This window comes from Pseudophryne corroboree, chromosome 8, assembly GCF_028390025.1.
Source record: "Pseudophryne corroboree isolate aPseCor3 chromosome 8, aPseCor3.hap2, whole genome shotgun sequence".
Classification (NCBI taxonomy): Eukaryota; Metazoa; Chordata; class Amphibia; order Anura; family Myobatrachidae; genus Pseudophryne; species Pseudophryne corroboree.
The window spans coordinates 158,850,953-158,877,934 of NC_086451.1; the positions used below are offsets into that span (position 1 = coordinate 158,850,953).

Genomic DNA, 26,982 nt, shown 5'->3' on the forward strand with positions numbered 1-26,982 from the left:
CAGGCATGCTAGAACATGGGTCTTCAACCTGCGACCCTCCAGCTGCTGTGGAACTACACATCCCAGCATGCCCTGCCTCAGTTTTAGCATACCTTAATAGCAAAACTGTGGCAGGGCATGCTGGGATGTGTAGTTTCACAGCAGCTGGAGGGCCACAGGATGAAGACCCATGTGCTAGAGCCAAGCCGCAGGTACATTGAATGCTAGCAAGCTGAATATTTAAATCATTTTTGTTCCGCAGCATTCCAATGTGGAAGATTCCATGGAACCAGAGATCCTTCCATTGAGAAGGACATGCTGCCTGGATGACTACACTGTGCAAATTAAATCACGGAGCCAGTTGGCTTGTGGGTGGCTCTGGTCACTGGGTGGTTGGGTGGGTGGTGTGTCGCAGGTGGAGCACATGCAAATGATTGTGTATCATCCAGCTAGTGAGAGAGAAAACTCATGCAGGAGTGTGCCTGCTTGTCAGTGGGTTATGCACCTTTCCAGACGTCAAATCTACATGGAGCAGCTGGAGAGGACAAGAGCAGGTTTGCAAAATATAGACAGAAGAGCTCTCCAGCCTAGTTTGCTGTCTGTTTCCACTTTTCTTTTCTTGAGCCGCTCCCTTCTATGCCCTTGCGCACTATCCTGACTTCTCCCGTCTGCTTACTTTGTGCCTTCCAATGCACAATGCAAACTACAGGTAGTGCTGCAGGGCCCACACCCTTTTACTTGCCTTACAGAGCAGCTCTGGAGCTGTTACAGTGCCCAGCTGCTGCAAGAAATCAGCTTGAATGCTTCAGGGGCTGGGGCATAGCCAACATGAGCCCCACACCGAAGGAGGGTGGAGGTGTTTAATGCGAACTAGAGGTCATCCAAGCGCCGCAAAAGGCCGCCATGCCCTGCACGCCCCTTTTCTCTTTTCATATGCAGACGAGGGTTAAAGCCAACTTTGACCCACTGCTTGGATGGCATTACCATATGCAAATCAATCTGCTGCAGGCCTTCCCCCAGGAATGCTTGCACTAGTTGTTGCATTTGGTTTGTTGTTTGGGGGTGCTTCAGTATTAGGCAGCCTTCTGCCCTCCCATGTTCATCTGAAAATATGTGTTCTCCCTGCAGTTGTTGTCCCCAGATGAGAGTTCCCTTGTGCTGCCTCAGTTGAATCTCCTTTACTTGACAGAGATGTGCCTGAGCAGCGGCCCTCTCCAGCCCTATCCCAAATCATACTTATCTTGCATAGGAGATACCATGGTCATGAAGATTGTTTTCCCAGGGTGAGGTTCATTCATTGCATTCTGGGTATGCTGACCCCTGTGATTTCCCCAAATGTGGGAAACTTGACTGCATTATTTGTAGTAGTGGGGGACTGTGTTTGTGCTTTCCTCTGGTCAGCTCTGGTAAAAGTCAGATTTCTTTGTCTCATTTCTTCCTCTAGCCTTGTTCTTCTTTCGAGAGTTCCCTTGTGCTGCCTCAGTTGGATCTCCTTCACTTGACAGGGGGGTGCCCGAGCAGCGACCCTCCCCAGCTCTAGCCCAACTCCTACTTACCTGCCAGGTGAGATACTATGATCATGTAGGTGCTTCTCCCAGGGCAAGGCTCACCCATTGCACTCTGGGTGTGCTGCCCCTGTGATTTCCCCAAATGTGGGAAACTTGACTGCATAATTTGTGTTTCCCCTGGTCGGCTCTCGTATAATTCAGATCTCTTTGTCTCAGGTCTCTCTCCAGCCTAGTTTGCTGTCTGTTTCCACTTCTCTTTTCTTGAGCCGCTCCCTTCTATGCCCTTGCGCACTATTCTGACCTCTCCTGTCTGCTTACTTTGTGCCTTCCAACGCACAATGCAAACTACAGGTAGTGCTGCAGGGCCCACACCCTTTTACATGCTTTACAGAGCAGCTCTGGAGCTGTTACAGTGCCCAGCTGCTGCAAGAAATCAGCTTGAATGCTTCAGGGCCTGGGGCATAGCCAACATGAGCCCCACACCGAAGGAGGGTGGAGATGTTTAATGCGAATTAGGGGTCATCCAAGCGCCGCAAAAGGCCGCCATGCCCTGCACATCCCTTTTTTCTTTTCATATGCAGACGAGGGTTGAAGCCAACTTTGACCCACTGCTTGGATGACATCACCATATGCAAATCCATCTGCTGCAGGCCTTCCCCAGGAATGCTTGCACTAGTTGTTGCATTTGGTTTGTTGTTTGGGGGTGCTTCAGTATTAGGCAGCCTTCTGCCCTCCCATGTTCATCTGAAAATATGTGTTCTCCCTGCAGTTGTTGTCTCCAGATGAGAGTTCCCTTGTGCTGCCTCAGTTGAATCTCCTTTACTTGACAGAGATGTGCCTGAGCAGCGGCCCTCCCCAGCTCTATCCCAAATCATACTTATTTTGCATAGGAGATACCATGGTCATGAAGATTGTTTTCCCAGGGTCAGGTTCATTCATTGCATTCTGGGTATGCTGACCCCTGTGATTTCCCCAAATGTGGGAAACTGGACTGCATTATTTGTGGTAGTGAGGGACTGTGTTTGTGCTTTCCTCTGGTCAGCTCTGGTAAAAGTCAGATTTCTTTGTCTCAGATCTTCCTCTAGCCTTGTTCTTCTTTCGAGAGTTCCCTTGTGCTGCCTCAGTTGGATCTCCTTCACTTGACAGGGGGGTGCCCGAGCAGCGACCCTCCCCAGCTCTAGCCCAGCTCCTACTTACCTGCCAGGTGAGATACTATGATCATGAAGGTGCTTCTCCCAGGGCAAGGCTCACCCATTGCACTCTGGGTGTGCAACTCCTGCGGTTTCCCCAAATGTTGGACACTTGACTGCATAATTTGTGTTTCACCTGGTCGGCTCTCGTATAATTCAGATCTCTTTGTCTTAGGTCTCTCTCCAGCCTAATTTGCAGTCTGTTTCCACTTCTCTTTTCTTGAGTTGCTCCCTTCTATGCCCTTGCGCACTATCCTGACTTCTCCCGTCTGCTTACTTTGTGCCTTCCAACGCACAATGCAAACTACAGGTAGTGTTGCAGGGCCCACACCCTTTTACTTGCCTTACAGAGCAGCTCTGGAGCTGTTACAGTGCCCAGCTGCTGCAAGAAATCAGCTTGAATGCTTCAGGGGCTGGGGCATAGCCATCATGAGCCCCACACCGAAGGAGGGTGGAGGTGTTTAATGCGAACTAGGGGTCATCCAAGCACCGCAAAAGGCCGCCATGCCCTGCATGCCAATTTTCTCTTTTCATATGCAGACGAGGGTTGAAGCCAACTTTGACCCACTGCTTGGATGACATCACCATATGCAAATCCATCTGCTGCAGGCCTTCCCCCAGGAATGCTTGCACTAGTTGTTGCATTTGGTTTGTTGTTTGGGGGTGCTTCAGTATTAGGCAGCCGTCTGCCCTCCCATGTTCATCTGAAAATATGTGTACCTCCTGCAGTTGTTGTCCCCAGATGAGAGTTCCCTTGTGCTGCCTCAGTTGAATCTCCTTTACTTGACAGAGATGTGCCTGAGCAGCGGCCCTCCCCAGCCCTATCCCAAATCATACTTATTTTGCATAGGAGATACCATGGTCATGAAGATTGTTCTCCCAGGGTGAGGTTCATTCATTGCATTCTGGGTATGCTGACCCCTGTTATTTCCCCAAATGTGGTAAAATTGACAGCATTATTTCTGGTAGTGGGGGACTGTGTTTGTGCTTTCCTCTGGTCAGCTCTGGTAAAAGTCAGATTTCTTTGTCTCAGATCTTCCTCTAGCCTTGTTCTTCTTTCGAGAGTTCCCTTGTGCTGCCTCAGTTGGATCTCCTTCACTTGACAGGGGGGTGCCCGAGCAGCGACCCTCCCCAGCTCTTGCCCAACTCCTTCTTACCTGCTAGGTAAGATACTATGATCATGAAGGTGCTTCTCCCAGGGCAAGGCTCACCAATTGCACTCTGGGTGTGCTGCTCCTGCGATTTCCCCAAATGTGGGAAACTTGACTGCATAATTTGTGTTTCCCCTGGTCGGCTCTCGTATAATTCAGATCTCTTTGTCTCATGTCTCTCTCCAGCCTAGTTTGCTGTCTGTTTACACTTCTCTTTTCTTGAGCCACTCCCTTCTATGCCCTTGCGCACTATCTTGACTTCTCCCGTCTGCTTACTTTGTGCCTTCCAACGCACAATGCGAACTACAGGTAGTGCTGCAGGGCCCACACCCTTTTAGTTGCCTTACAGAGCAGCTCTGGAGCTATTACAGTGCCCAGCTGCTGCAAGTAATCAGCTTGATTGCTTCAGGGGCTGGGGCATAGCCAACATGAGCCCCACACCGAAGTAGGGTGGAGGTGTTTAATGCGAACTAGGGGTCATCCAAGCGCCGCAAAAGGCCGCCATGCCCTGCACGCCCCTTTTCTCTTTTCATATGCAGACGAGGGTTGAAGCCAACTTTGACCCACTGCTTGGATGACATCACCATATGCAAATCCATCTGCTGCAGGCCTTCCCCCAGGAATGCTTGTACTAGTTGTTGCATTTGGTTTGTTGTTTGGGGGTGCTTCAGTATTAGGCAGCCTTCTGCCCTCCCATGTTCATCTGAAAATATGTGTTCTCCCTGCAGTTGTTGTCCCCAGATGAGAGTTCCCTTGTGCTGCCTCAGTTGAATCTCCTTTACTTGACAAGGGAGGCATTTTGGATTTTTTCTCTGGGTACCCTTACACCTGATGGTCTGAATGAGAGCATCGAACTGAACAACATTGGCAGTCTCTGAAGATTTTATCTATTGATTTACCTAATATATTATTTATTGAATATCCATTTATTGTATGTTTAATAAATAAACAAAATTATTAGAAGTAGCTATTTTGGAAACAGCTTTCCTCTTAGGATGAAACTGTATAATCCTGTTGTGTGTATTCCTTTAATGTTCCTTAGTAAAATCCACTAGTAATGATGAACATCAGATTTCTTCCTCCATCCTCTTTTTACACTTTCTCTTGGTTCTATATATATATTTTTTTTTCTATTTTTTTTTTTTTTGCCCTCCTTCTCCCAAAAGGCCCCCCTTCCTCCCCCCCCTCCCTGTTTTAAATTTTAAAATCTTTAAATATTTAAATCTTCGAATCCTTAAATTGTCTGTTTAATATTTATTTTTTCTTCAATTCTTTTTGTTGTTTAAACAGCAATGTAATTATTCCAGGGGTTAAAATAATGAAATATAGAAATAATATTAACAAAAATTAAAGGTAAAAATGAATTGATGGAATGATCCCATTAAAAGTAAATAAATAATATAGATGTTAAGCTGAGCAGGTTGGATTCGAACATGGGACTAGCTGCATAGAGTGCAGGTGATGTTTCCCCTGCGCCACAAGAACTGCTTTAGTAGTGGCATGGATTTATGTTACCCTAAAAGGTTTTATATAAGTAAATGGGGATCCTTAGTGCTGAGTCTCTGAATTATGTATATGTGATTATAGATATGAGGTATTGATTGAAAGATTATAGGTTAATCTGTATATAGATTATATATTTTCTGTTATTTTTTAAACCACCTTGTTGCTTATTTTATTATTATTTTTAATCACCATGTTGCTTATTTTTATATTATGAAATGCCTTTATATGTGCAATTGCAATTAGAAAGTTGTTCCATATGTGAGTCATTACATGTATGCATCCAATTAGTACATGTATGTATCCAATCAACTAATTAGTAATACTATTGGTCCGGTGCATTTTAAAAAGAGCCTGCTAGGCTGCTGATGTATCCTCTGACGAAACCGCTCTTGGATAACAGCGGAGAAACGCGTAAGGAAGGTGATTACCGGACACTCTGATTGCTGAGATATAAGCCCGTTCATGAACGAGCTACATCACGGCGGACGTCTGATGTAAAGACAGCGGTGAAGGGGAAAAAGCAATTTGAGACCGAGCAAAAGGAGGTCTCTACCCCACGGCAGGGAGAAATATCCCGACCGCGAGTGCCAATAAGATCCAGCCACGGTTAACGGGGGTCGTAGCATACCGCTGTGTTTCACCAACCATCACAGCGCTCTCCCCCTGTTTTCTTTCATTACTCACGTGAGTTACATATGAACTTTAACTGCAGTAAATAAGAGGCGTTGGTTACAACTGTTGCTGTTCATCCACAAGAAGGAATTTAATGTATCAATTACAATTGGAAAGTAACGATTAAATTACAACAGCTGTATCCAGGAGGATTTTTTGGACACTTTAATAAACATTCCGTTGTCATCAAGGGCAATATGAAATAGATCCTGATTACATTTAGATATGGATAGTGGTGCCTATATATGTTGACTCCATTGTATTTTATTGAATGTGGGTTTCTTCTGTCTATATATATTTTTTTAAAAATAAAGAGCTTGTATATTTTATTTTTTGCGCTCCCTTGATAACAAGTGTGATTATCTTTAAAATTTGGTTTATTATTGGTAGAACAGTACTACCTATGGGAGCACCATTTTATAATATATGGTGAAAATTAATAGATGTATAAAGATTAAATAAGCAACAAATTGGTGAAATAGATAAGTTTTGATAGGAGCGCTGGGTTCTATATATATATATTGACATTTGGTTATATATATGTATAGACTTTATAAATTCTTGACAGAATGTGCCTGAGCCCTCCCCAGCCCTATCCCAAATCATACTTATTTTGCATAGGAGATACCATGGTCATGAAGATTGTTCTCCCAGGGTGAGGTTCATTCATTGCATTCTGGGTATGCTGACCCCTGTGATTTCCCCAAATGTGGGAAACTCAACTGCATTATTTGTGGTAGTGGGGGACTGTGTTTGTGCTTTCCTCTGGTCAGCTCTGGTAAAAGTCAGATTTATTTGTCTCAGATCTTCCTCTAGCCTTGTTCTTCTTTCGAGAGTTTCCATGTGCTGCCTCAGTTGGATCTCCTTCACTTGACAGGGGGGTGCCCGAGCAGCGACCCTCCCCAGCTCTAGCCCAACTCCTACTTACCTGCCAGGTGAGATACTATGATCATGAAGGTGCTTCTCCCAGGGCAAGGCTCACCCATTGCACTCTGGGTGTGCTGCTCCTGCGGTTTCCCCAAATGTTGGACACTTGACTGCATAATTTGTGTTTCCCCTGGTCGGCTCTCGTATAATTCAGATCTCTTTGTCTCAGGTCTCTCTCCAGCCTAGTTTGCTGTCTGTTTCCACTTCTCTTTTCTTGAGTTGCTCCCTTCTATGCCCTTGCTCACTATCCTGACTTCTCCCGTCTGCTTACTTTGTGCCTTCCAACGCACAATGCAAACTACAGGTAGTGCTGCAGGGCCCACACCCTTTTACTTTCCTTACAGAGCAGCTCTGGAGCTGTTACAGTGCCCAGCTGCTGCAAGAAATCAGCTTGAATGCTTCAGGGGCTGGGGCATAGCCCCACACCGAAGGAGGGTGGAGGTGTTTAATGCGAACTAGGGGTCATCCAAGTGCCGCAAAAGGCCGCCATGCCCTGCACGCCCCTTTTCTCTTTTCATATGCAGACGAGGGTTGAAGCCAACTTTGACCCACTGCTTGGATGACATCACCATATGCAAATCCATCTGCTGCAGGCCTTCCCCCAGGAATGCTTGCACTAGTTGTTGCATTTGGTTTGTTGTTTGGGGGTGCTTCAGTATTAGGCAGCCTTCTGCCCTACCATGTTCATCTGAAAATATGTGTTCTCCCTGCAGTTGTTGTCCCCAGATGAGAGTTCCCTTGTGCTGCCTCAGTTGAATCTCCTTTACATGACAGAGATGTGCCTGAGCAGCGGCCCTCCCCAGCCCTATCCCAAGTCATACTTATTTTGCATAGGAGATACCATGGTCATGAAGATTGTTCTCCCAGGGTGAGGTTCATTCATTGCATTCTGGGTATGCTGACCCCTGTGATTTCCACAAATGTGGGAAACTCGACTGCATTATTTGTGGTAGTGGGGGACTGTGTTTGTTCTTTCCTCTGGTCAGCTCTGGTAAAAGTCAGATTTATTTGTCTCAGATCTTCCTCTAGCCTTGTTCTTCTATCGAGAGTTTCCTTGTGCTGCCTCAGTTGGATCTACTTCACTTGACAGGGGGGTGCCCGAGCAGCGACCCTCCCCAGCTCTAGCCCAACTCCTACTTACCTGCCAGGTGAGATACTATGATCATGAAGTTGCTTCTCCCAGGACAAGGATCACCCATTGCACTCTGGGTGTGCTGCTCCTGCGATTTCCCCAAATGTGGGAAACTTGACTGCATAATTTGTGTTTCCCCTGGTCAGCTCTCATATAATTCAGATCTCTTTGTCTCAGGTCTCTCTCCAGCCTAGTTTGCTGTCTGTTTCCACTTCTTTTTTCTTGAGCCCCTCCCTTCTATACCCTAGTGCACTATCCTGACTTCTCCTCCCGTCTGCTTACTTAGTGCCTTACAATGCACAATGCAAACTACAGGTAGTGCTGCAGGGCCCACACCCTTTTACTTGCCTTACAGAGCAGCTCTGGAGCTGTTACAGTGCCCAGCTGCTGCAAGAAATCAGCTTGAATGCTTCAGGGGCTGGGGCATAGCCAACATGAGCCCCACACCGAAGGAGGGTGGAGGTGTTTAATGCGAACTAGGGGTCATCCAAGCGCCGCAAAAGGCCGCCATGCCCTGCACGCCCCTCTTCTCTATTCATATGCAGATGAGGGTTGAAGCCAACTTTGACCCACTGCTTGGATGACATCACCATATGCAAATCCATCTGCTGCAGGCCTTCCCCCAGGAATGCTTGCACTAGTTGTTGCATTTGGTTTGTTGTTTGGGGGTGCTTCAGTATTAGGCAGCCTCTGCCCTCCCATGTTCATCTGAAAATATGTGTTCTCCCTGCAGTTGTTGCCCCCAGATGAGAGTTCCCTTGTGCTGCCTCAGTTGAATCTCCTTTACTTGACAGAGATGTGCCTGAGCAGCGGCCCTCCCCAGCTCTATCCCAAATCATACTTATTTTGCATAGGAGATACCATGGTCATGAAGATTGTTTTCCCAGGGTGAGGTTCATTCATTGCATTCTGGGTATGCTGACCCCTGTGATTTCCCCAAATGTGGGAAACTGGACTGCATTATTTGTGGTAGTGAGGGACTGTGTTTGTGCTTTCCTCTGGTCAGCTCTGGTAAAAGTCAGATTTCTTTGTCTCAGATCTTCCTCTAGCCTTGTTCTTCTTTCGAGAGTTCCCTTGTGCTGCCTCAGTTGGATCTCCTTCACTTGACAGGGGGGTGCCCGAGCAGCGACCCTCCCCAGCTCTAGCCCAGCTCCTACTTACCTGCCAGGTGAGATACTATGATCATGAAGGTGCTTCTCCCAGGGCAAGGCTCACCCATTGCACTCTGGGTGTGCAACTCCTGCGGTTTCCCCAAATGTTGGACACTTGACTGCATAATTTGTGTTTCACCTGGTCGGCTCTCGTATAATTCAGATCTCTTTGTCTCAGGTCTCTCTCCAGCCTAATTTGCAGTCTGTTTCCACTTCTCTTTTCTTGAGTTGCTCCCTTCTATGCCCTTGCGCACTATCCTGACTTCTCCCGTCTGCTTACTTTGTGCCTCCCAACGCACAATGCAAACTACAGGTAGTGCTGCAGGGCCCACACCCTTTTACTTGCCTTACAGAGCAGCTCTGGAGCTGTTACAGTGCCCAGCTGCTGCAAGAAATCAGCTTGAATGCTTCAGGGGCTGGGGTATAGCCATCATGAGACCCACACCGAAGGAGGGTGGAGGTGTTTAATGCGAACTAGGGGTCATCCAAGCGCCGCAAAAGGCCGCCATGCCCTGCACGCCCCTCTTCTCTATTCATATGCAGATGAGGGTTGAAGCCAACTTTGACCCACTGCTTGGATGACATCACCATATGCAAATCCATCTGCTGCAGGCCTTCCCCCAGGAATGCTTGCACTAGTTGTTGCATTTGGTTTGTTGTTTGGGGGTGCTTCAGTATTAGGCAGCCTCTGCCCTCCCATGTTCATCTGAAAATATGTGTTCTCCCTGCAGTTGTTGCCCCCAGATGAGAGTTCCCTTGTGCTGCCTCAGTTGAATCTCCTTTACTTGACAGAGATGTGCCTGAGCAGCGGCCCTCCCCAGCTCTATCTCAAATCATACTTATTTTGCATAGGAGATACCATGGTCATGAAGATTGTTTTCCCAGGGTGAGGTTCATTCATTGCATTCTGGGTATGCTGACCCCTGTGATTTCCCCAAATGTGGGAAACTGGACTGCATTATTTGTGGTAGTGAGGGACTGTGTTTGTGCTTTCCTCTGGTCAGCTCTGGTAAAAGTCAGATTTCTTTGTCTCAGATCTTCCTCTAGCCTTGTTCTTCTTTCGAGAGTTCCCTTGTGCTGCCTCAGTTGGATCTCCTTCACTTGACAGGGGGGTGCCCGAGCAGCGACCCTCCCCAGCTCTAGCCCAGCTCCTACTTACCTGCCAGGTGAGATACTATGATCATGAAGGTGCTTCTCCCAGGGCAAGGCTCACCCATTGCACTCTGGGTGTGCTACTCCTGCGGTTTTCCCAAATGTTGGACACTTGACTGCATAATTTGTGTTTCACCTGGTCGGCTCTCGTATAATTCAGATCTCTTTGTCTCAGGTCACTCTCCAGCCTAATTTGCAGTCTGTTTCCACTTCTCTTTTCTTGAGTTGCTCCCTTCTATGCCCTTGTGCACTATCCTGACTTCTCCCGTCTGCTTACTTTGTGCCTTCCAACGCACAATGCAAACTACAGGTAGTGCTGCAGGGCCCACACCCTTTTACTTGCCTTACAGAGCAGCTCTGGAGCTGTTACAGTGCCCAGCTGCTGCAAGAAATCAGCTTGAATGCTACAGGGGCTGGGGCATAGCCATCATGAGCCCCACACCGAAGGAGGGTGGAGGTGTTTAATGCGAACTAGGGGTCATCCAAGCACCGCAAAAGGCCGCCATGCCCTGCATGCCACTTTTCTCTTTTCATATGCAGACGAGGGTTGAAGCCAACTTTGACCCACTGCTTGGATGACATCACCATATGCAAATCCATCTGCTGCAGCCTTCCCCCAGGAATGCTTGCACTAGTTGTTGCATTTGGTTTGTTGTTTGGGGGTGCTTCAGTATTAGGCAGCCTTCTGCCCTCCCATGTTCATCTGAAAATATGTGTTCTCCCTGCAGTTGTTGTCCCCAGATGAGAGTTCCCTTGTGCTGCCTCAGTTGAATCTCCTTTACTTGACAGAGATGTGCCTGAGCAGCGGCCCTCCCCAGCCCTATCCCAAATCATACTTATTTTGCATAGGCGATACCATGGTCATGAAGATTGTTCTCTCAGGGTGAGGTTCATTCATTGCATTCTGGGTATGCTGACCCCTGTGATTTCCCTAAATGTGGGAAACTCGACTGCATTATTTGTGGTAGTGGGGGACTGTGTTTGTGCTTTCCTCTGGTCAGCTCTGGTAAAAGTCAGATTTCTTTGTCTCAGATTTTCCTCTAGCCTTGTTCTTCTTTCGAGAGTTCCCTTGTGCTGCCTCAGTTGGATCTCCTTCACTTGACAGGGGGGTGCCCGAGCAGCGACCCTCCCTAGCTCTAGCCCAACTCCTACTTATCTGCCAGGTGAGATACTATGATCATGAAGTTGCTTCTCCCTGGTCAAGGATCACCCATTGCACTCTGGGTGTGCTGCCCCTGTGATTTCCCCAAATGTGGGAAACTTGACTGCGTAATTTGTGTTTCCCCTGGTCGGCTCTCATTTAATTCAGATCTCTTTGTCTCAGGTCTCTCTCCAGCCTAGTTTGCTGTCTGTTTCCACTTCTTTTTTCTTGAGCCCCTCCCTTCTATACCCTTGTGCACTATCCTGACTTCTCCTCCCGTCTGCTTACTTTGTGCCTTACAATGCACAATGCAAACTACAGGTAGTGCTGCAGGGCCCACACCCTTTTACTTGCCTTACAGAGCAGCTCTGGAGCTGTTACAGTGCCCAGCTGCTGCAAGAAATCAGCTTGAATGCTTCAGGGGCTGGGGCATGGCCAACATGAGCCCCACAGAGAAGGAGGGTGGGGGTATTTAATGCGAACTAGGGGTCATCCAAGCGCCGCAAAAGGCCGCCATGCCCTGCATACCCCTTTTCTCTTTTCATATGCAGATGAGGGTTCCAGCCAACTTTGGCCCACTGCTTGGATGACATCACCGTATGCAAATCCGTCTTCTGCAGACCTTCCCCCAGGAATGCTTGTACTAGTTGTTGCATTTGGTTTGTTGTTTGGGGGTGCTTCAGTATTAGGCAGCCTTCTGCCCTCCCATGTTCATCTGAAAATATGTGTTCTCCCTGCAGTTGTTGTCCCCAGATGAGAGTTCCCTTGTGCTGCCTCAGTTGAATCTCCTTTACTTGACAGAGATGTGCCTGAGCAGCGGCCCTCCCCAGCCCTATCCCAAATCATACTTATTTTGCATAGGAGATACCATGGTCATGAAGATTGTTCTCCCAGGGTGAGGTTCATTCATTGCATTCTGGGTATGCTGACCCCTGTGATTTCCCCAAATGTGGGAAACTTGACTGCATTATTTGTGGTAGTGAGTGACTGTGTTTGTGCTTTCCTCTGGTCAGCTCTGGTAAAAGTCAGATTTCTTTGTCTCAGATCTTCCTCTAGCCTTGTTCTTCTTTCGAGAGTTTCTTTGTGCTGCCTCAGTTGGATCTCCTTCACTTGACAGGGGGGTGCCCGAGCAGCGACCCTCCCCAGCTCTAGCCCAACTCCTACTTACCTGCCAGGTGAGATACTATGATCATGAAGGTGCTTCTCCCAGGGCAAGGCTTACCCATTGCACTCTGGGTGTGCTGCTCCTGCGATTTCCCCAAATGTGGGAAACTTGACTGCATAATTTGTGTTTCCCCTGGTCGGCTCTCGTATAATTCAGATCTCTTTGTCTCAGGTCTCTCTCCAGCCTAGTTTGCTGTCTGTTTCCACTTCTCTTTTCTTGAGCCGCTCCCTTCTATGCCCTTGCGCACTATCCTGTCTTCTCCCGTCTGCTTACTTTTTGCCTTCCAACGCACAATGCGAACTACAGGTAGTGCTGCAGGTCCCACACCCTTTTATTTGCCTTACAGAGCAGCTCTGGAGCTGTTACAGTGCTAACTGCTGCAAGAAATCAGCTTGAATGCTTCAGGGGCTGGGGCATAGCCAACATGAGCCCCACACCGAAGGAGGGTGGAGGTGTTTAATGCGAGCTAGGGGTCATCCAAGCGCAGCAAAAGGCTGCCATGCCCTGCACGCCCCTTTTCTCTTTTCATATGCAGACGAGGGTTGAAGCCAACTTTGACCCACTGCTTGGATGACATCACCATATGCAAATCCATCTGCTGCAGGCCTTCCCCCAGGAATGCTTGCACTAGTTGTTGCATTTTGTTTGTTGTTTGGGGGTGCTTCAGTATTAGGTAGCCTTCTGCCCTCCCATGTTCATCTGAAAATATGTGTTCTCCCTGCAGTTGTTGTCCCCAGATGAGAGTTCCCTTGTGGTGCCTCAGTTGAATCTCCTTTACTTGACAGAGATGTGCCTGAGCAGCGGCCCTCCCCAGCCCTATCCCAAATCATACTTATTTTGCATAGGAGATACCATGGTCATGAAGATTGTTCTCCCAGGGTGAGGTTCATTCATTGCATTCTGGGAATGCTGACCCCTGTGATTTCCACAAATGTGGGAAACTCGACTGCATTATTTGTGGTAGTGGGGGACTGTGTTTGTGCTTTCCTCTGGTCAGCTCTGGTAAAAGTCAGATTTCTTTGTCTCAGATTTTCCTCTAGCCTTGTTCTTCTTTCGAGAGTTCCCTTGTGCTGCCTCAGTTGGATCTCCTTCACTTGACAGGGGGCTGCCCGAGCAGCGACCCTCCCCAGCTCTAGCACATGTAAGTTTGTTTTTATTTTACTACATTGTGGTTTGTGGCTCTATACCATGTAATGCATGTCTTTTAACAGTAGTCAAGTCTTCCAATGTGCTTGTTAGTGAAACCCAATACATAGCTTTATTTTATTTTGTTTCTTCAAATATTGAATGCATATGTCTTATAACTTTTTTTTTCAATATATAAACATTTTTATTATAAGATTTTCAATGACACAAGTACATCCAAGTTGCAGATTATGGGTTGTGAAGGACAAATCAACCATATAAACAATTTAAGCAATTTAAATTGCATGCAGGTAGTAGAATATCAAACTCCTTGGATGAGAGTTGGTCGTAATAAACTAGGATAGAAAAGAATAAAGTAGAAAATAAGATTTTAAACCTACCGGTAAATCTTTTTCTCGTAGTCCGTAGAGGGTGCTGGGGACTCCGTAAGGACCATGGGGATAGACGGGCTCCGCAGGAGACATGGGCACTTTAAGAAAGACTTTAGTTCTGGGTGTGCACTGGCTCCTCCCTCTATGCGCCTCTATGCCACAGTTAGAGAAACTGTGCCCAGAGGAGACTGACAGTATGAGGAAAGGATTTTGTTAATCCAGGGCAAGATTCATACCAGCCACACCAATCACACCGTATAACTTGTGATAAACTACCCAGTTATGAGTACGAAAAAACAACATACTGTAGCATCAGTGCAGGACCGATGCAACTATAACATAACCCTTATTGAAGCAATAACTATATACAAGTATTGCAGAAGTAGTCCGCACTTGGGACGGGCGCCCAGCATCCTCTACGGACTACGAGAAAAAGATTTACCGGTAGGTTTAAAATCTTATTTTCTCTAACGTCCTAGAGGATGCTGGGGACTCCATAAGGACCATGGGGATTATACCAAAGCTCCAAAACGGGCGGGAGAGTGCGGATGACTCTGCAGCACCGATTGAGCAAACATGAGTTCCTCCTCAGCCAGGGTATCAAACTTATAGTATTTTGAAAAGGTGTTTGAACCTGACCAAGTAGCAGCTTGACACAGCTGTAGTGCCGAGACCCCTCGGGCAGCCGCCCAAGAAGAGCCCACTTTCCTCGTGGAATGGGCCTAGACCGATTTCGGTAACTGCAATCCAGCCATAGAATGCGCTTGCTGAATCGTGTTACAAATCCAGCGAGCAATAGCCTGCTTTGAAGCAGGGGCACCAATCTTGTTGGTTGCATACAGGACAAACAGCGCTTCAGTTTTCCTGACTCTAGCCGTCCTGGCCACGTAAATTTTCAAAGCCCTGGCAACATCAAGTAACTCGGAATCCTCCAAGTCACGCGTAGCCAAAGGCACCACAATAGATTGGTTCATATGAAAAGATGAGACCACTTTTGGTAGGAATTGAGGATGGGTCCGCAATTCCGCTCTATCCACATGGAACACCAAATATGGGCTTTTATGTGACAAAGCCGCTAATTCCAACACTCGCCTAGCCGAAGCCAAGGCTAATAACATGACCACCTTCCACATGAGATATGTTAACTCCACCGTTTTAAGGCTGCTAAAAACTGCAAGCGAGCAATCAACTCAGAATGACCCCCATAGTGTATTGCAAGAAAATATCTGTAAATCCAATGGTACCGTAAGTGCGGTATATACTCGCACTTCTTTGCGGGGCGAGAACATCTCCCCTAAGTGAAGTCAGCCCTATGAATAGAGTTTGTGTGATCCCTGTGCAGCAGTCACAGAAAGGGTTCATCTCTGCAGTTTGTCACTCAAATTACATTGTTGCATTTTTTCTAGAAGTGGATCTGAGAGCTGTTACCCGCAGACCAGCTACAATAATTATCCTGGGATAGTGCGCAAGGGCATAGAAGGGAGCGGCTCAAGAAAAGAGAAGTGGAAACAGACAGCAAACTAGGCTGGAGAGAGACCTGAGACAAAGAGATCTGAATTATACGAGAGCCGACCAGGGGAAACACAAATTATGCAGTCAAGTTTCCCACATTTGGGGAAATCGCAGGAGCAGCACACCCAGAGTGCAATGGGTGAGCCTTGCCCTAGGAGAAGCACCTTCATGATCAAAGTATCTCACCTGGCAGGTAAGTAGGAGTTGGGCTAGAGCTGGGGAGGGTCGCTGCTCGGGTACCCCCCTGTCAAGTGAAGGAGATCCAACTGAGGCAGCACAAGGAAACTCTCGAAAGAAGAACAAGGCTAGAGGAAGATCTGAGACAAAGAAATCTGACTTTTACCAGAGCTGACCAGAGGAAAGCACAAACACAGTCACTCACTACCACAAATAATGCAGTCAAGTTTCCCACATTTGGGGAAATCACAGGGGTCAGCATACCCAGAATGCAATGAATGAACCTCACCCTGGGAGAACAATCTTCATGACCATGGTATCTCCTATGCAAAATAAGTATGATTTGGGATAGGGCTGGGGAGGGCCGCTGCTCAGGCACATCTCTGTCAAGTAAAGGAGATTCAACTGAGGCAGCACAAGGGAACTCTCATCTGGGGACAACAACTGCAGGGAGAACACATATTTTCAGATGAACATGGGAGGGCAGAAGGCTGCCTAATTCTGAAGCACCCCCAAACAACAAACCAAATGCAACAACTAGTACAAGCATTCCTGGGGGAAGGTCTGCAGAAGACGGATTTGCATACGGTGATGTCATCCAAGCAGTGGGCCAAAGTTGGCTGGAACCCTCATCTGCATATGAAAAGAGAAAAGGGGTATGCAGGGCATGGCGGCCTTTTGCGGCGCTTGGATGACCCCTAGTTCGCATTAAATACCCCCACCCTCCTTCTGTGTGGGGCTCATGTTGGCCATGCCCCAGTCCCTGAAGCATTCAAGCTGATTTCTTGCAGCAGCTGGGCACTGTAACAGCTCCAGAGCTGCTCTGTAAGGCAAGTAAAAGGGTGTGGGCCCTGCAGCACTACCTGTAGTTTGCATTGTGCATTGTAAGGCACAAAGTAAGCAGACGGGAGGAGAAGTCAGGATAGTGCACAAGGGTATAGAAGGGAGGGGCTCAAGAAAAAAGAAGTGGAAACAGACAGCAAACTAGGCTGGAGAGAGACCTGAGACAAAGAGATCTGAATTATATGAGAGCCGACCAGGGGAAACACAAATTACGCAGTCAAGTTTCCCACATTTGGGGAAATCACAGGGGCAGCACACCCAGAGTGCAATGGGTGATCCTTGCCATGGGAGAAGCAACTTCATGATCATAGTATCTCACCTGGCAGGTAAGTAGGAGTTGGGCTAGAGCTGGGGAGGGTCGCTGCTCGGGCACCCCCCTGTCAAGTGAAGGAGATCCAACTGAGGCAGCACAAGGGAACTCTCGAAAGAAGAACAAGGCTAGAGGAAAATCTGAGACAAAGAAATCTGACTTTTACCAGAGCTGACCAGAGGAAAGCACAAACACAGTCCCCCACTACCACAAATAATGCAGTCGAGTTTCCCACATTTGTGGAAATCACAGCGGTCAGCATACCCAGAATGCAATGAATGAACCTCACCCTGGGAGAACAATCTTCATGACCATGGTATCTCCTATGCAAAATAAGTATGATTTGGGATAGGGCTGGGGAGGGCCGCTGCTCAGGCACATCTCTGTCAAGTAAAGGAGATTCAACTGAGGCAGCACAAGGGAACTCTCATCTGGGGACAACAACTGCAGGGAGAACACATATTTTCAGATGAACATGGGAGGGCAGAAGGCTACCTAATACTGAAGCACCCCAAAACAACAAACAAAATGCAACAACTAGTGCAGGCATTCCTGGGGGAAGGCCTGCAGCAGATGGATTTGCATATGGTGATGTCATCCAAGCAGTGGGTCAAAGTTGGCTTCAACCCTCGTTGAAAAGGGGCGTGCAGGGCATGGCAGCCTTTTGCGGCGCTTGGATGACCCCTAGCTCGCATTAAACACCTCCACCCTCCTTCAGTGTGGGGCTCATGTTGGCTATGCCCCAGCCCCTGAAGCATTCAAGCTGATTTCTTGCAGCAGCTGGGCACTGTAACAGCTCCAGAGCTGCTCTGTAAGGCAAATAAAAGGGTGTGGGACCTGCAGCACTACCTGTAGTTCGCATTGTGCGTTGGAAGGCAAAAAGTAAGCAGACGGGAGAAGTCAGGATAGTGCGCAAGGGCATAGAAGGGAGCGGCTCAAGAAAAGAGAAGTGGAAACAGACAGCAAACTAGGCTGGAGAGAGACCTGAGACAAAGAGATCTGAATTATACGAGAGCCGACCAGGGGAAACACAAATTATGCAGTCAAGTTTCCCACATTTGGGGAAATCGCAGGAGCAGCACACCCAGAGTGCAATGGGTGAGCCTTGCCCTGGGAGAAGCACCTTCATGATCATAGTATCTTACCTGGCAGGTAAGTAGGAGTTGGGCTAGAGCTGGGGAGGGTCGCTGCTCGGGCACCCCCCTGTCAAGTGAAGGAGATCCAACTGAGGCAGCACAAGGGAACTCTCGAAAGAAGAACAAGGCTAGAGGAAAATCTGAGACAAAGAAATCTGACTTTTACCAGAGCTGACCAGAGGAAAGCACAAACACAGTCCCCCACTACCACAAATAATGCAGTCGAGTTTCCCACATTTGTGGAAATCACAGCGGTCAGCATACCCAGAATGCAATGAATGAACCTCACCCTGGGAGAACAATCTTCATGACCATGGTATCTCCTATGCAAAATAAGTATGATTTGGGATAGGGCTGGGGAGGGCCGCTGCTCAGGCACATCTCTGTCAAGTAAAGGAGATTCAACTGAGGCAGCACAAGGGAACTCTCATCTGGGGACAACAACTGCAGGGAGAACACATATTTTCAGATGAACATGGGAGGGCAGAAGGCTACCTAATACTGAAGCACCCCAAAACAACAAACAAAATGCAACAACTAGTGCAGGCATTCCTGGGGGAAGGCCTGCAGCAGATGGATTTGCATATGGTGATGTCATCCAAGCAGTGGGTCAAAGTTGGCTTCAACCCTCGTCTGCATATGAAAAGAGAAAAGGGGCGTGCAGGGCATGGCAGCCTTTTGCGGCGCTTGGATGACCCCTAGCTCGCATTAAACACCTTCACCCTCCTTCGGTGTGGGGCTCATGTTGGCTATGCCCCTGCCCCTGAAGCATTCAAGCTGATTTCTTGCAGCAGCTGGGCACTGTAACAGCTCCAGAGCTGCTCTGTAAGGCAAATAAAAGGGTGTGGGACCTGCAGCACTACCTGTAGTTCGCATTGTGCGTTGGAAGGCAAAAAGTAAGCAGACGGGAGAAGTCAGGATAGTGCGCAAGGGCATAGAAGGGAGCGGCTCAAGAAAAGAGAAGTGGAAACAGACAGCAAACTAGGCTGGGGAGAGACCTGAGACAAAGAGATCTGAATTATACGAGAGCCGACCAGGGGAAACACAAATTATGCAGTCAAGTTTCCCACATTTGGGGAAATCGCAGGAGCAGCACACCCAGAGTGCAATGGGTGAGCCTTGCCCTGGGAGAAGCACCTTCATGATCATAGTATCTTACCTGGCAGGTAAGTAGGAGTTGGGCTAGAGCTGGGGAGGGTCGCTGCTCGGGCACCCCCCTGTCAAGTGAAGGAGATCCAACTGAGGCAGCACAAGGAAACTCTCGAAAGAAGAACAAGGCTAGAGGAAGATCTGAGACAAAGAAATCTGACTTTTACCAGAGCTGACCAGAGGAAAGCACAAACACAGTCCCTCACTACCACAAATAATGCAGTCCAGTTTCCCACATTTGGGGAAATCACAGGGGTCAGCATACCCAGAATTCAATGAATGAACCTCACCCTGGGAGAACAATCTTCATGACCATGGTATCTCCTATGCAAAATAAGTATGATTTGGGATAGGGCTGGGGAGGGCCGCTGCTCAGGCACATCTCTGTCAAGTAAAGGAGATTCAACTGAGGCAGCACAAGGGAACTCTCATCTGGGGACAACAACTGCAGGGAGAACACATATTTTCAGATGAACATGGGAGGGCAGAAGGCTGCCTAATACTGAAGCACCCCCAAACAACAAACCAAATGCAACAACTAGTACAAGCATTCCTGGGGGAAGGTCTGCAGAAGACGGATTTGCATACGGTGATGTCATCCAAGCAGTGGGCCAAAGTTGTCTGGAACCCTCATCTGCATATGAAAAGAGAAAAGGGGTATGCAGGGCATGGCGGCCTTTTGCGGCGCTTGGATGACCCCTAGTTCGCATTAAATACCCCCACCCTCCTTCTGTGTGGGGCTCATGTTGGCCATGCCCCAGCCCCTGAAGCATTCAAGCTGATTTCTTGCAGCAGCTGGGCACTGTAACAGCTCCAGAGCTGCTCTGTAAGGCAAGTAAAAGGGTGTGGGCCCTGCAGCACTACCTGTAGTTTGCATTGTGCATTGTAAGGCACAAAGTAAGCAGACGGGAGGAGAAGTCAGGATAGTGCACAAGGGTATAGAAGGGAGGGGCTCAAGAAAAAAGAAGTGGAAACAGACAGCAAACTAGGCTGGAGAGAGACCTGAGACAAAGAGATCTGAATTATATGAGAGCCGACCAGGGGAAACACAAATTACGCAGTCAAGTTTCCCACATTTGGGGAAATCACAGGGGCAGCACACCCAGAGTGCAATGGGTGATCCTTGCCCAGGGAGAAGCAACTTCATGATCATAGTATCTCACCTGGCAGGTAAGTAGGAGTTGGGCTAGAGCTGGGGAGGGTCGCTGCTCGGGCACCCCCCTGTCAAGTGAAGGAGATCCAACTGAGGCAGCACAAGGGAACTCTCGAAAGAAGAACAAGGCTAGAGGAAAATCTGAGACAAAGAAATCTGACTTTTACCAGAGCTGACCAGAGGAAAGCACAAACACAGTCCCCCACTACCACAAATAATGCAGTCGAGTTTCCCACATTTAGGGAAATCACAGGGGTCAGCATACCCAGAATGCAATGAATGAACCTCACCCTGGGAGAACAATCTTCATGACCATGGTATCTCCTATGCAAAATAAGTATGATTTGGGATAGGGCTGGGGAGGGCCGCTGCTCAGGCACATCTCTGTCAAGTAAAGAAGATTCAACTGAGGCAGCACAAGGGAACTCTCATCTGGGGACAACAACTGCAGGGAGAACACATATTTTCAGATGAACATGGGAGGGCAGAAGGCTGCCTAATACTGAAGCACCCCCAAACAACAAACCAAATGCAACAACTAGTGCAAGCATTCCTGGGGGAAGGCTGCAGCAGATGGATTTGCATATGGTGATGTCATCCAAGCAGTGGGTCAAAGTTGGCTTCAACCCTCGTCTGCATATGAAAAGAGAAAAGGGGCGTGCAGGGCATGGCGGCCTTTTGCGGCGATTGGATGACCCCTAGTTCGCATTAAACACCTCCACCCTCCTTCGGTGTGGGGCTCATGTTGGCTATGCCCCAGCCCCTGAAGCATTCAAGCTGATTTCTTGCAGCAGCTAGGCACTGTAACAGCTCCAGAGCTGCTCTGTAAGGCAACTAAAAGGGCGTGGGCCCTGCAGCACTACCTTTAGTTCGCATTGTGCGTTGGAAGGCACAAATTAAGCAGACGGGAGAAGTCAGGATAGTGCGCAAGGGCATAGAAGGGAGCGGCTCAAGAAAAAAGAAGTGGAAATAGACAGCAAACTAGGCTGGAGAGAGACCTGAGACAAAGAGATCTGAATTATACGAGAGCCGACTAGGGGAAACACAAATTATGCAGTCAAGTTTCCCACATTTGGGGAAATCGCAGGAGCAGCACACCCAGAGTGCAATGGGTGAGACTTGCCCTGGGAGAAGCACCTTCATGATCATAGTATCTCACCTGGCAGGTAAGTAGGATTTGGGATAGAGCTGGGGAGGGTCGCTGCTCGGGCACCCCCCTGTCAAGTGAAGTAGATCCAACTGAGGCAGCACAAGGAAACTCTCGATAGAAGAACAAGGCTAGAGGAAGATCTGAGACAAATAAATCTGACTTTTACCAGAGCTGACCAGAGGAAAGAACAAACACAGTCCCCCACTACCACAAATAATGCTGTCAAGTTTACCACATTTGGGGAAATAACAGGGGTCAGCATACCCAGAATGCAATGAATGAACCTCACCCTGGGAGAACAATCTTCATGACCATGGTATCTCCTATGCAAAATAAGTATGATTTGGGATAGGGCTGGAGAGGGCCGCTGCTCAGGCACATCTCTGTCAAGTAAAGGAGATTCAACTGAGGCAGCACAAGGGAACTCTCATCTGGGGACAACAACTGCAGGAGGTACACATATTTTCAGATGAACATGGGAGGGCAGAAGGCTGCCTAATACTGAAGCACCCCCAAACAACAAACCAAATGCAACAACTAGTGCAAGCATTCCTGGGGGAAGGCCTGCAGCAGATGGATTTGCATATGGTGATGTCATCCAAGCAGTGGGTCAAAGTTGGCTTCAACCCTCGTCTGCATATGAAAAGATAAAATTGGCATGCAGGGCATGGCGGCCTTTTGCGGTGCTTGGATGACCCCTAGTTCGCATTAAACACCTCCACCCTCCTTCGGTGTGGGGCTCATGATGGCTATGCCCCAGCCCCTGAAGCATTCAAGCTGATTTCTTGCAGCAGCTGGGCACTGTAACAGCTCCAGAGCTGCTCTGTAAGGCAAGTAAAAGGGTGTGGGCCCTGCAGCACTACCTGTAGTTTGCATTGTGCGTTGGAAGGCACAAAGCAAGCAGACGGGAGAAGTCAGGACAGTGCGCAAGGGCATAGAAGGGAGCAACTCAAGAAAAGAGAAGTGGAAACAGACTGCAAATGAGGCTGGAGAGAGACCTGAGACAAAGAGATCTGAATTATACGAGAGCTGACCAGGTGAAACACAAATTATGCAGTCAAGTGTCCAACATTTGGGGAAACCGCAGGAGTAGCACACCCAGAGTGCAATGGGTGAGCCTTGCCCTGGGAGAAGCACCTTCATGATCATAGTATCTCACCTGGCAGGTAAGTAGGAGCTGGGCTAGAGCTGGGGAGGGTCGCTGCTCGGGCACCCCCCTGTCAAGTGAAGGAGATCCAACTGAGGCAGCACAAGGGAACTCTCGAAAGAAGAACAAGGCTAGAGGAAGATCTGAGACAAAGAAATCTGACTTTTACCAGAGCTGACCAGAGGAAAGCACAAACACAGTCCCTCACTACCACAAATAATGCAGTCCAGTTTCCCACATTTGGGGAAATCACAGGGGTCAGCATACCCAGAATGCAATGAATGAACCTCACCCTGGGAAAACAATCTTCATGACCATGGTATCTCCTATGCAAAATAAGTATGATTTGGGATATAGCTGGGGAGGGCCGCTGCTCAGGCACATCTCTGTCAAGTAAAGGAGATTCAACTGAGGCAGCACAAGGGAACTCTCATCGGGGGACAACAACTGCAGGGAGAACACAAATTTTCTGATGAACATGGGAGGGCAGAAGGCTGCCTAATACTGAAGCACCCCCAAACAACAAACCAAATGCAACAACTAGTGCAAGCATTCCTGGGGGAAGGCCTGCAGCAGATGGATTTGCATATGGTGATGTCATCCAAGCAGTGGGTCAAAGTTGGCTTCAACACTCATCTGCATATGAATAGAGAAGAGGGGCATGCTGGGCATGGTGGCCTTTTGCGGCGCTTGGATGACCCCTAGTTCGCATTAAACACCTCCACCCTCCTTCGGTGTGGGGCTCATGTTGGCTATGCCCCAGCCCCTGAAGCATTCAAGCTGATTTCTTGCAGCAGCTGGGCACTGTAACAGCTCCAGAGCTGCTCTGTAAGGCAAGTAAAAGGGTGTGGGCCCTGCAGCACTACCTGTAGTTCGCATTGTGCGTTGGAAGGCACAAAGTAAGCAGACGGGAGAAGTCAGGATAGTGCGCAAGGGCATAGAAGGGAGCGGCTCAAGAAAAGAGAAGTGGAAACAGACAGCAAACTAGGCTGGAGAGAGACCTGAGACAAAGACATCTGAATTATACGAGAGCCGATCAGGGGAAACACAAATTATGCAGTCCAGTTTCCCACATTTGGGGAAATCACAGGGGCAGCACACCAAGAGTGCGATGGGTGAGCCTTGCCCTGGGAGAAGCACCTACATGATCATAGTATCTCACCTGGCAGGTAAGTAGGAGTTAGGCTAGAGCTGGGGAGGGTCGCTGCTCGGGCACCCCCCTGTCAAGTGAAGGAGATCCAACTGAGGCAGCACAAGGGAACTCTCGAAAGAAGAACAAGGCTAGAGGAAGATCTGAGACAAAGAAATCTGACTTTTACCAGAGCTGACCAGAGGAAAGCACAAATACAGCCCACCACTACCTCAAATAATGCAGTCGAGTTTCCAACATTTGGGGAAATCACAAGGGTCAGCATACCCAGAATGCAATGAATGAACCTCACCCTGGGAGAACAATCTTCATGACCATGGTATCTCCTATGCAAAATAAGTATGATTTGGGACAGGGATGGGGAGGGCCGCTGCTCAGGCACATCTCTGTCAAGTAAAGGCGATTCAACTGAGGCAGCACAAGGGAACTCTCATCTTGGGACAACAACTGCAGGGAGAACACATATTTTCAGATGAACATGGGAGGGCAGAAGGCTGCCTAATACTGAAGCACCCCCAAACAACAAACCAAATGCAACAACTAGTGCAAGCATTCCTGGGGAAGGCCTGCAGCAGATGGATTTGCATATGGTGATGTCATCCAAGCAGTGGGTCAAAGTTGGCTTCAACCCTCGTCTGCATATGAAAAGAAAAAAGGGATGTGCAGGGAATGGCGGCCTTTTGCGGCGCTTGGATGACCCCTAATTCGCATTAAACATCTCCACCCTCCTTCGGTGTGGGGCTCATGTTGGTTATGCCCCAGCCCCTGAAGCATTCAAGCTGATTTCTTGCAGCAGCTGGGCACTGTAACAGCTCCAGAGCTGCTCTGTAAAGCATGTAAAAGGGTGTGGGCCCTGCAGCACTACCTGTAGTTTGCATTGTGCGTTGGGAGGCACAAAGTAAGCAGACAGGAGAGGTCAGAATAGTGCGCAAGGGCATAGAAGGGAGCGGCTCAAGAAAAGAGAAGTGGAAACAGACAGCAAACTAGGCTGGAAAGAGACCTGAGACAAAGAGATCTGAATTATACGAGAGCCGACCAGGGGAAACACAAATTATGCAGTCAAGTTTCCCACATTTGGGGAAATCACAGGGGCAGCACACCCAGAGTGCAATGGGTGAGCCTTGCCCTGGGAGAAGCACCTACATGATCATAGTATCTCACCTGGCAGGTAAGTAGGAGTTGGGCTAGAGCTGGGTAGGGTCGCTGCTCGGGCACTTCCCTGTCAAGTGAAGGAGATCCAACTGAGTCAGCACAAGGGAACTCTCGAAAGAAGAACAAGGCTAGAGGAAGATCTGAGACAAATAAATCTGACTTTTACCAGAGCTGACCAGAGGAAAGCACAAACACAGTCCCCCACTACCACAAATAATGAAGTCGAGTTTCCCACATTTGGGGAAATCACAGGGGTCAGCATACCCAGAATGCAATGAATGAACCTCACCCTGGGATAACAGTCTTCATTACCATGATATCTCCTATGCAAAATAAGTATGATTTGGGATAGGGCTGGGGAGGGCCGCTGCTCAGGCACATCTCTGTCAAGTAAAGGAGATTCAACTGAGGCAGCACAAGGGAACTCTCATCTGGGGACAACAACTGCAGGGAGAACACATATTTTCAGATGAACATGGGAGGGCAGAAGGCTGCCTAATACTGAAGCACCCCCAAACAACAAACCAAATGCAACAACTAGTACAAGCATTCCTGGGGGAAGGTCTGCAGAAGACGGATTTGCATACAGTGATGTCATCCAAGCAGTGGGCCAAAGTTGGCAGGAACCCTCATCTGCATATGAAAAGAGAAAAGGGGTATGCAGGGAATGGCGGCCTTTTGCGGCGCTTGGATGACCCTTAGTTCGCATTAAACACCCCCACCCTCCTTCGGTGTGGGGCTCATGTTGGCAATGCCCCAGCCCCTGAAGCATTCAAGCTGATTTCTTGCAGCAGCTTGGCACTGTAACAGCTCCAGAGCTGCTCTGTAATGCAAGTAAAAGTTTGTGGGCCCTGCAGCACTACCTGTAGTTTGCATTGTGCATTGGAAGGCACAAAGTAAGCAGACAGGAGGAGAAGTCAGGATAGTGCACAAGGGTATAGAAGGGAGGGGCTCAAAAAAAAAGAAGTGGAAACAGACTGCAAACTAGGCTGGAGAGAGACCTGAGACAAAGAGATCTGAATTATATGAAAGCCGACCAGTGGAAACACAAATTATGCAGTCAAGTTTCCCACATTTGGGGAAATCACAGGGGCAGCACACCCAGAGTGCAATGGGTGAGCCTTGCCCTGGGAGAAGCACCTTCATGATCATAGTATCTCACCTGGCAGGTAAGTAGGAGTTGGGCTAGAGCTGGGGAGGGTCGCTGCTTGGGCACCCCCCTGTCAAGTAAAGGAGATCCAACTGAGGCAGCACAAGGGAACTCTCGAAAGAAGAACAAGGCTAGAGGAAGATCTGAGACAAAAAAATCTGACTTTTACCAGAGCTGACCAGAGGAAAGCACAAACACAGTCCCCCACTACCACAAATAATGCAGTCAAGTTTCCCACATTTGGGGAAATCACAGGGGTCAGCATACCCAGAATGCAATGAATGAACCTCACCCTGGGAGAACAATCTTCATGACCATGGTATCTCCTATGCAAAATAAGTATGATTTGGGATAGGGCTGGGGAGGGCCGCTGCTCAGGCACATCTCTGTCAAGTAAAGAAGATTCAACTGAGGCAGCACAAGGGAACTCTCATCTGGGGACAACAACTGCAGGGAGAACACATATTTTCAGATGAACATGGGAGGGCAGAAGGCTGCCTAATACTGAAGCACCCCCAAACAACAAACCAAATGCAACAACTAGTGCAAGCATTCCTGGAGGAAGGCCTGCAGCAGATGGATTTGCATATGGTGATGTCATCCAAGCAGTGGGTCAAAGTTGGCTTCAACCCTCGTCTGCATATGAAAAGAGAAAAGGGGCGTGCAGGGCATGTCGGCCTTTTGCAGCGCTTGGATGACCCCTAGTTCGCATTAAACACCTCCACGCTCCTTCGGTGTGGGGCTCATGTTGGCTATGCCCCA

General features: G+C 48.4%; 34 non-coding genes and 5 pseudogenes across 34 annotated transcripts; 19 read left to right on the forward strand and 20 right to left on the reverse strand.

Annotated features, from left to right (window-relative positions):
- The first annotated feature begins 1,211 nt into the window (after positions 1–1,211).
- On the forward strand, positions 1,212–1,375 carry LOC134950771 (U1 spliceosomal RNA). The gene has a single exon (XR_010183632.1). It is a non-coding gene; the product is annotated as a U1 spliceosomal RNA (small nuclear RNA).
- A 152-nt stretch (positions 1,376–1,527) lies between these two features.
- Positions 1,528–1,690, forward strand: LOC134952497 (U1 spliceosomal RNA). Its single transcript, XR_010185006.1, has one exon. It is a non-coding gene; the product is annotated as a U1 spliceosomal RNA (small nuclear RNA).
- Positions 1,691–2,360: 670 nt separating this feature from the next.
- LOC134951741 (U1 spliceosomal RNA) lies at positions 2,361–2,524 on the forward strand. The gene has a single exon (XR_010184425.1). It is a non-coding gene; the product is annotated as a U1 spliceosomal RNA (small nuclear RNA).
- A 152-nt stretch (positions 2,525–2,676) lies between these two features.
- LOC134953188 (U1 spliceosomal RNA) lies at positions 2,677–2,839 on the forward strand. Its single transcript, XR_010185470.1, has one exon. It is a non-coding gene; the product is annotated as a U1 spliceosomal RNA (small nuclear RNA).
- Positions 2,840–3,510: 671 nt separating this feature from the next.
- On the forward strand, positions 3,511–3,674 carry LOC134951196 (U1 spliceosomal RNA). The gene has a single exon (XR_010183982.1). It is a non-coding gene; the product is annotated as a U1 spliceosomal RNA (small nuclear RNA).
- Positions 3,675–3,826: 152 nt separating this feature from the next.
- Positions 3,827–3,989, forward strand: LOC134953558 (U1 spliceosomal RNA). Its single transcript, XR_010185635.1, has one exon. It is a non-coding gene; the product is annotated as a U1 spliceosomal RNA (small nuclear RNA).
- A 2,621-nt stretch (positions 3,990–6,610) lies between these two features.
- LOC134950273 (U1 spliceosomal RNA) lies at positions 6,611–6,774 on the forward strand. The gene has a single exon (XR_010183220.1). It is a non-coding gene; the product is annotated as a U1 spliceosomal RNA (small nuclear RNA).
- Positions 6,775–6,926: 152 nt separating this feature from the next.
- On the forward strand, positions 6,927–7,089 carry LOC134952853 (U1 spliceosomal RNA). Its single transcript, XR_010185239.1, has one exon. It is a non-coding gene; the product is annotated as a U1 spliceosomal RNA (small nuclear RNA).
- Positions 7,090–7,750: 661 nt separating this feature from the next.
- On the forward strand, positions 7,751–7,914 carry LOC134950972 (U1 spliceosomal RNA). The gene has a single exon (XR_010183796.1). It is a non-coding gene; the product is annotated as a U1 spliceosomal RNA (small nuclear RNA).
- Positions 7,915–8,066: 152 nt separating this feature from the next.
- LOC134952791 (U1 spliceosomal RNA) lies at positions 8,067–8,208 on the forward strand (annotated as a pseudogene).
- A 694-nt stretch (positions 8,209–8,902) lies between these two features.
- LOC134951447 (U1 spliceosomal RNA) lies at positions 8,903–9,066 on the forward strand. The gene has a single exon (XR_010184186.1). It is a non-coding gene; the product is annotated as a U1 spliceosomal RNA (small nuclear RNA).
- Positions 9,067–9,218: 152 nt separating this feature from the next.
- LOC134953189 (U1 spliceosomal RNA) lies at positions 9,219–9,381 on the forward strand. Its single transcript, XR_010185471.1, has one exon. It is a non-coding gene; the product is annotated as a U1 spliceosomal RNA (small nuclear RNA).
- A 670-nt stretch (positions 9,382–10,051) lies between these two features.
- On the forward strand, positions 10,052–10,215 carry LOC134951449 (U1 spliceosomal RNA). The gene has a single exon (XR_010184187.1). It is a non-coding gene; the product is annotated as a U1 spliceosomal RNA (small nuclear RNA).
- A 152-nt stretch (positions 10,216–10,367) lies between these two features.
- LOC134953066 (U1 spliceosomal RNA) lies at positions 10,368–10,530 on the forward strand. The gene has a single exon (XR_010185403.1). It is a non-coding gene; the product is annotated as a U1 spliceosomal RNA (small nuclear RNA).
- A 670-nt stretch (positions 10,531–11,200) lies between these two features.
- Positions 11,201–11,364, forward strand: LOC134951133 (U1 spliceosomal RNA). The gene has a single exon (XR_010183928.1). It is a non-coding gene; the product is annotated as a U1 spliceosomal RNA (small nuclear RNA).
- A 152-nt stretch (positions 11,365–11,516) lies between these two features.
- Positions 11,517–11,658, forward strand: LOC134953631 (U1 spliceosomal RNA; annotated as a pseudogene).
- Positions 11,659–12,353: 695 nt separating this feature from the next.
- LOC134951344 (U1 spliceosomal RNA) lies at positions 12,354–12,517 on the forward strand. Its single transcript, XR_010184101.1, has one exon. It is a non-coding gene; the product is annotated as a U1 spliceosomal RNA (small nuclear RNA).
- A 152-nt stretch (positions 12,518–12,669) lies between these two features.
- LOC134952105 (U1 spliceosomal RNA) lies at positions 12,670–12,832 on the forward strand. Its single transcript, XR_010184712.1, has one exon. It is a non-coding gene; the product is annotated as a U1 spliceosomal RNA (small nuclear RNA).
- A 670-nt stretch (positions 12,833–13,502) lies between these two features.
- Positions 13,503–13,666, forward strand: LOC134951007 (U1 spliceosomal RNA). The gene has a single exon (XR_010183824.1). It is a non-coding gene; the product is annotated as a U1 spliceosomal RNA (small nuclear RNA).
- A 2,075-nt stretch (positions 13,667–15,741) lies between these two features.
- On the reverse strand, positions 15,742–15,904 carry LOC134952392 (U1 spliceosomal RNA). Its single transcript, XR_010184928.1, has one exon. It is a non-coding gene; the product is annotated as a U1 spliceosomal RNA (small nuclear RNA).
- A 152-nt stretch (positions 15,905–16,056) lies between these two features.
- LOC134951345 (U1 spliceosomal RNA) lies at positions 16,057–16,220 on the reverse strand. Its single transcript, XR_010184102.1, has one exon. It is a non-coding gene; the product is annotated as a U1 spliceosomal RNA (small nuclear RNA).
- Positions 16,221–16,915: 695 nt separating this feature from the next.
- Positions 16,916–17,057, reverse strand: LOC134953460 (U1 spliceosomal RNA; annotated as a pseudogene).
- A 152-nt stretch (positions 17,058–17,209) lies between these two features.
- LOC134951650 (U1 spliceosomal RNA) lies at positions 17,210–17,373 on the reverse strand. Its single transcript, XR_010184351.1, has one exon. It is a non-coding gene; the product is annotated as a U1 spliceosomal RNA (small nuclear RNA).
- Positions 17,374–18,030: 657 nt separating this feature from the next.
- LOC134952463 (U1 spliceosomal RNA) lies at positions 18,031–18,193 on the reverse strand. Its single transcript, XR_010184978.1, has one exon. It is a non-coding gene; the product is annotated as a U1 spliceosomal RNA (small nuclear RNA).
- Positions 18,194–18,345: 152 nt separating this feature from the next.
- On the reverse strand, positions 18,346–18,509 carry LOC134951651 (U1 spliceosomal RNA). Its single transcript, XR_010184352.1, has one exon. It is a non-coding gene; the product is annotated as a U1 spliceosomal RNA (small nuclear RNA).
- Positions 18,510–19,180: 671 nt separating this feature from the next.
- Positions 19,181–19,343, reverse strand: LOC134952464 (U1 spliceosomal RNA). The gene has a single exon (XR_010184979.1). It is a non-coding gene; the product is annotated as a U1 spliceosomal RNA (small nuclear RNA).
- A 152-nt stretch (positions 19,344–19,495) lies between these two features.
- On the reverse strand, positions 19,496–19,659 carry LOC134951686 (U1 spliceosomal RNA). Its single transcript, XR_010184380.1, has one exon. It is a non-coding gene; the product is annotated as a U1 spliceosomal RNA (small nuclear RNA).
- Positions 19,660–20,354: 695 nt separating this feature from the next.
- On the reverse strand, positions 20,355–20,496 carry LOC134953274 (U1 spliceosomal RNA; annotated as a pseudogene).
- A 152-nt stretch (positions 20,497–20,648) lies between these two features.
- Positions 20,649–20,812, reverse strand: LOC134950409 (U1 spliceosomal RNA). The gene has a single exon (XR_010183333.1). It is a non-coding gene; the product is annotated as a U1 spliceosomal RNA (small nuclear RNA).
- Positions 20,813–21,510: 698 nt separating this feature from the next.
- On the reverse strand, positions 21,511–21,645 carry LOC134952674 (U1 spliceosomal RNA; annotated as a pseudogene).
- Positions 21,646–21,797: 152 nt separating this feature from the next.
- Positions 21,798–21,961, reverse strand: LOC134951659 (U1 spliceosomal RNA). The gene has a single exon (XR_010184358.1). It is a non-coding gene; the product is annotated as a U1 spliceosomal RNA (small nuclear RNA).
- A 671-nt stretch (positions 21,962–22,632) lies between these two features.
- On the reverse strand, positions 22,633–22,795 carry LOC134952960 (U1 spliceosomal RNA). The gene has a single exon (XR_010185321.1). It is a non-coding gene; the product is annotated as a U1 spliceosomal RNA (small nuclear RNA).
- A 152-nt stretch (positions 22,796–22,947) lies between these two features.
- Positions 22,948–23,111, reverse strand: LOC134951450 (U1 spliceosomal RNA). The gene has a single exon (XR_010184188.1). It is a non-coding gene; the product is annotated as a U1 spliceosomal RNA (small nuclear RNA).
- Positions 23,112–23,782: 671 nt separating this feature from the next.
- LOC134953542 (U1 spliceosomal RNA) lies at positions 23,783–23,945 on the reverse strand. Its single transcript, XR_010185625.1, has one exon. It is a non-coding gene; the product is annotated as a U1 spliceosomal RNA (small nuclear RNA).
- Positions 23,946–24,097: 152 nt separating this feature from the next.
- Positions 24,098–24,261, reverse strand: LOC134951805 (U1 spliceosomal RNA). Its single transcript, XR_010184477.1, has one exon. It is a non-coding gene; the product is annotated as a U1 spliceosomal RNA (small nuclear RNA).
- Positions 24,262–24,931: 670 nt separating this feature from the next.
- Positions 24,932–25,094, reverse strand: LOC134952498 (U1 spliceosomal RNA). The gene has a single exon (XR_010185007.1). It is a non-coding gene; the product is annotated as a U1 spliceosomal RNA (small nuclear RNA).
- A 152-nt stretch (positions 25,095–25,246) lies between these two features.
- On the reverse strand, positions 25,247–25,410 carry LOC134951844 (U1 spliceosomal RNA). Its single transcript, XR_010184507.1, has one exon. It is a non-coding gene; the product is annotated as a U1 spliceosomal RNA (small nuclear RNA).
- A 674-nt stretch (positions 25,411–26,084) lies between these two features.
- Positions 26,085–26,247, reverse strand: LOC134952180 (U1 spliceosomal RNA). The gene has a single exon (XR_010184759.1). It is a non-coding gene; the product is annotated as a U1 spliceosomal RNA (small nuclear RNA).
- A 152-nt stretch (positions 26,248–26,399) lies between these two features.
- Positions 26,400–26,563, reverse strand: LOC134950463 (U1 spliceosomal RNA). Its single transcript, XR_010183378.1, has one exon. It is a non-coding gene; the product is annotated as a U1 spliceosomal RNA (small nuclear RNA).
- Between the last annotated feature and the right edge of the window lie 419 nt (positions 26,564–26,982).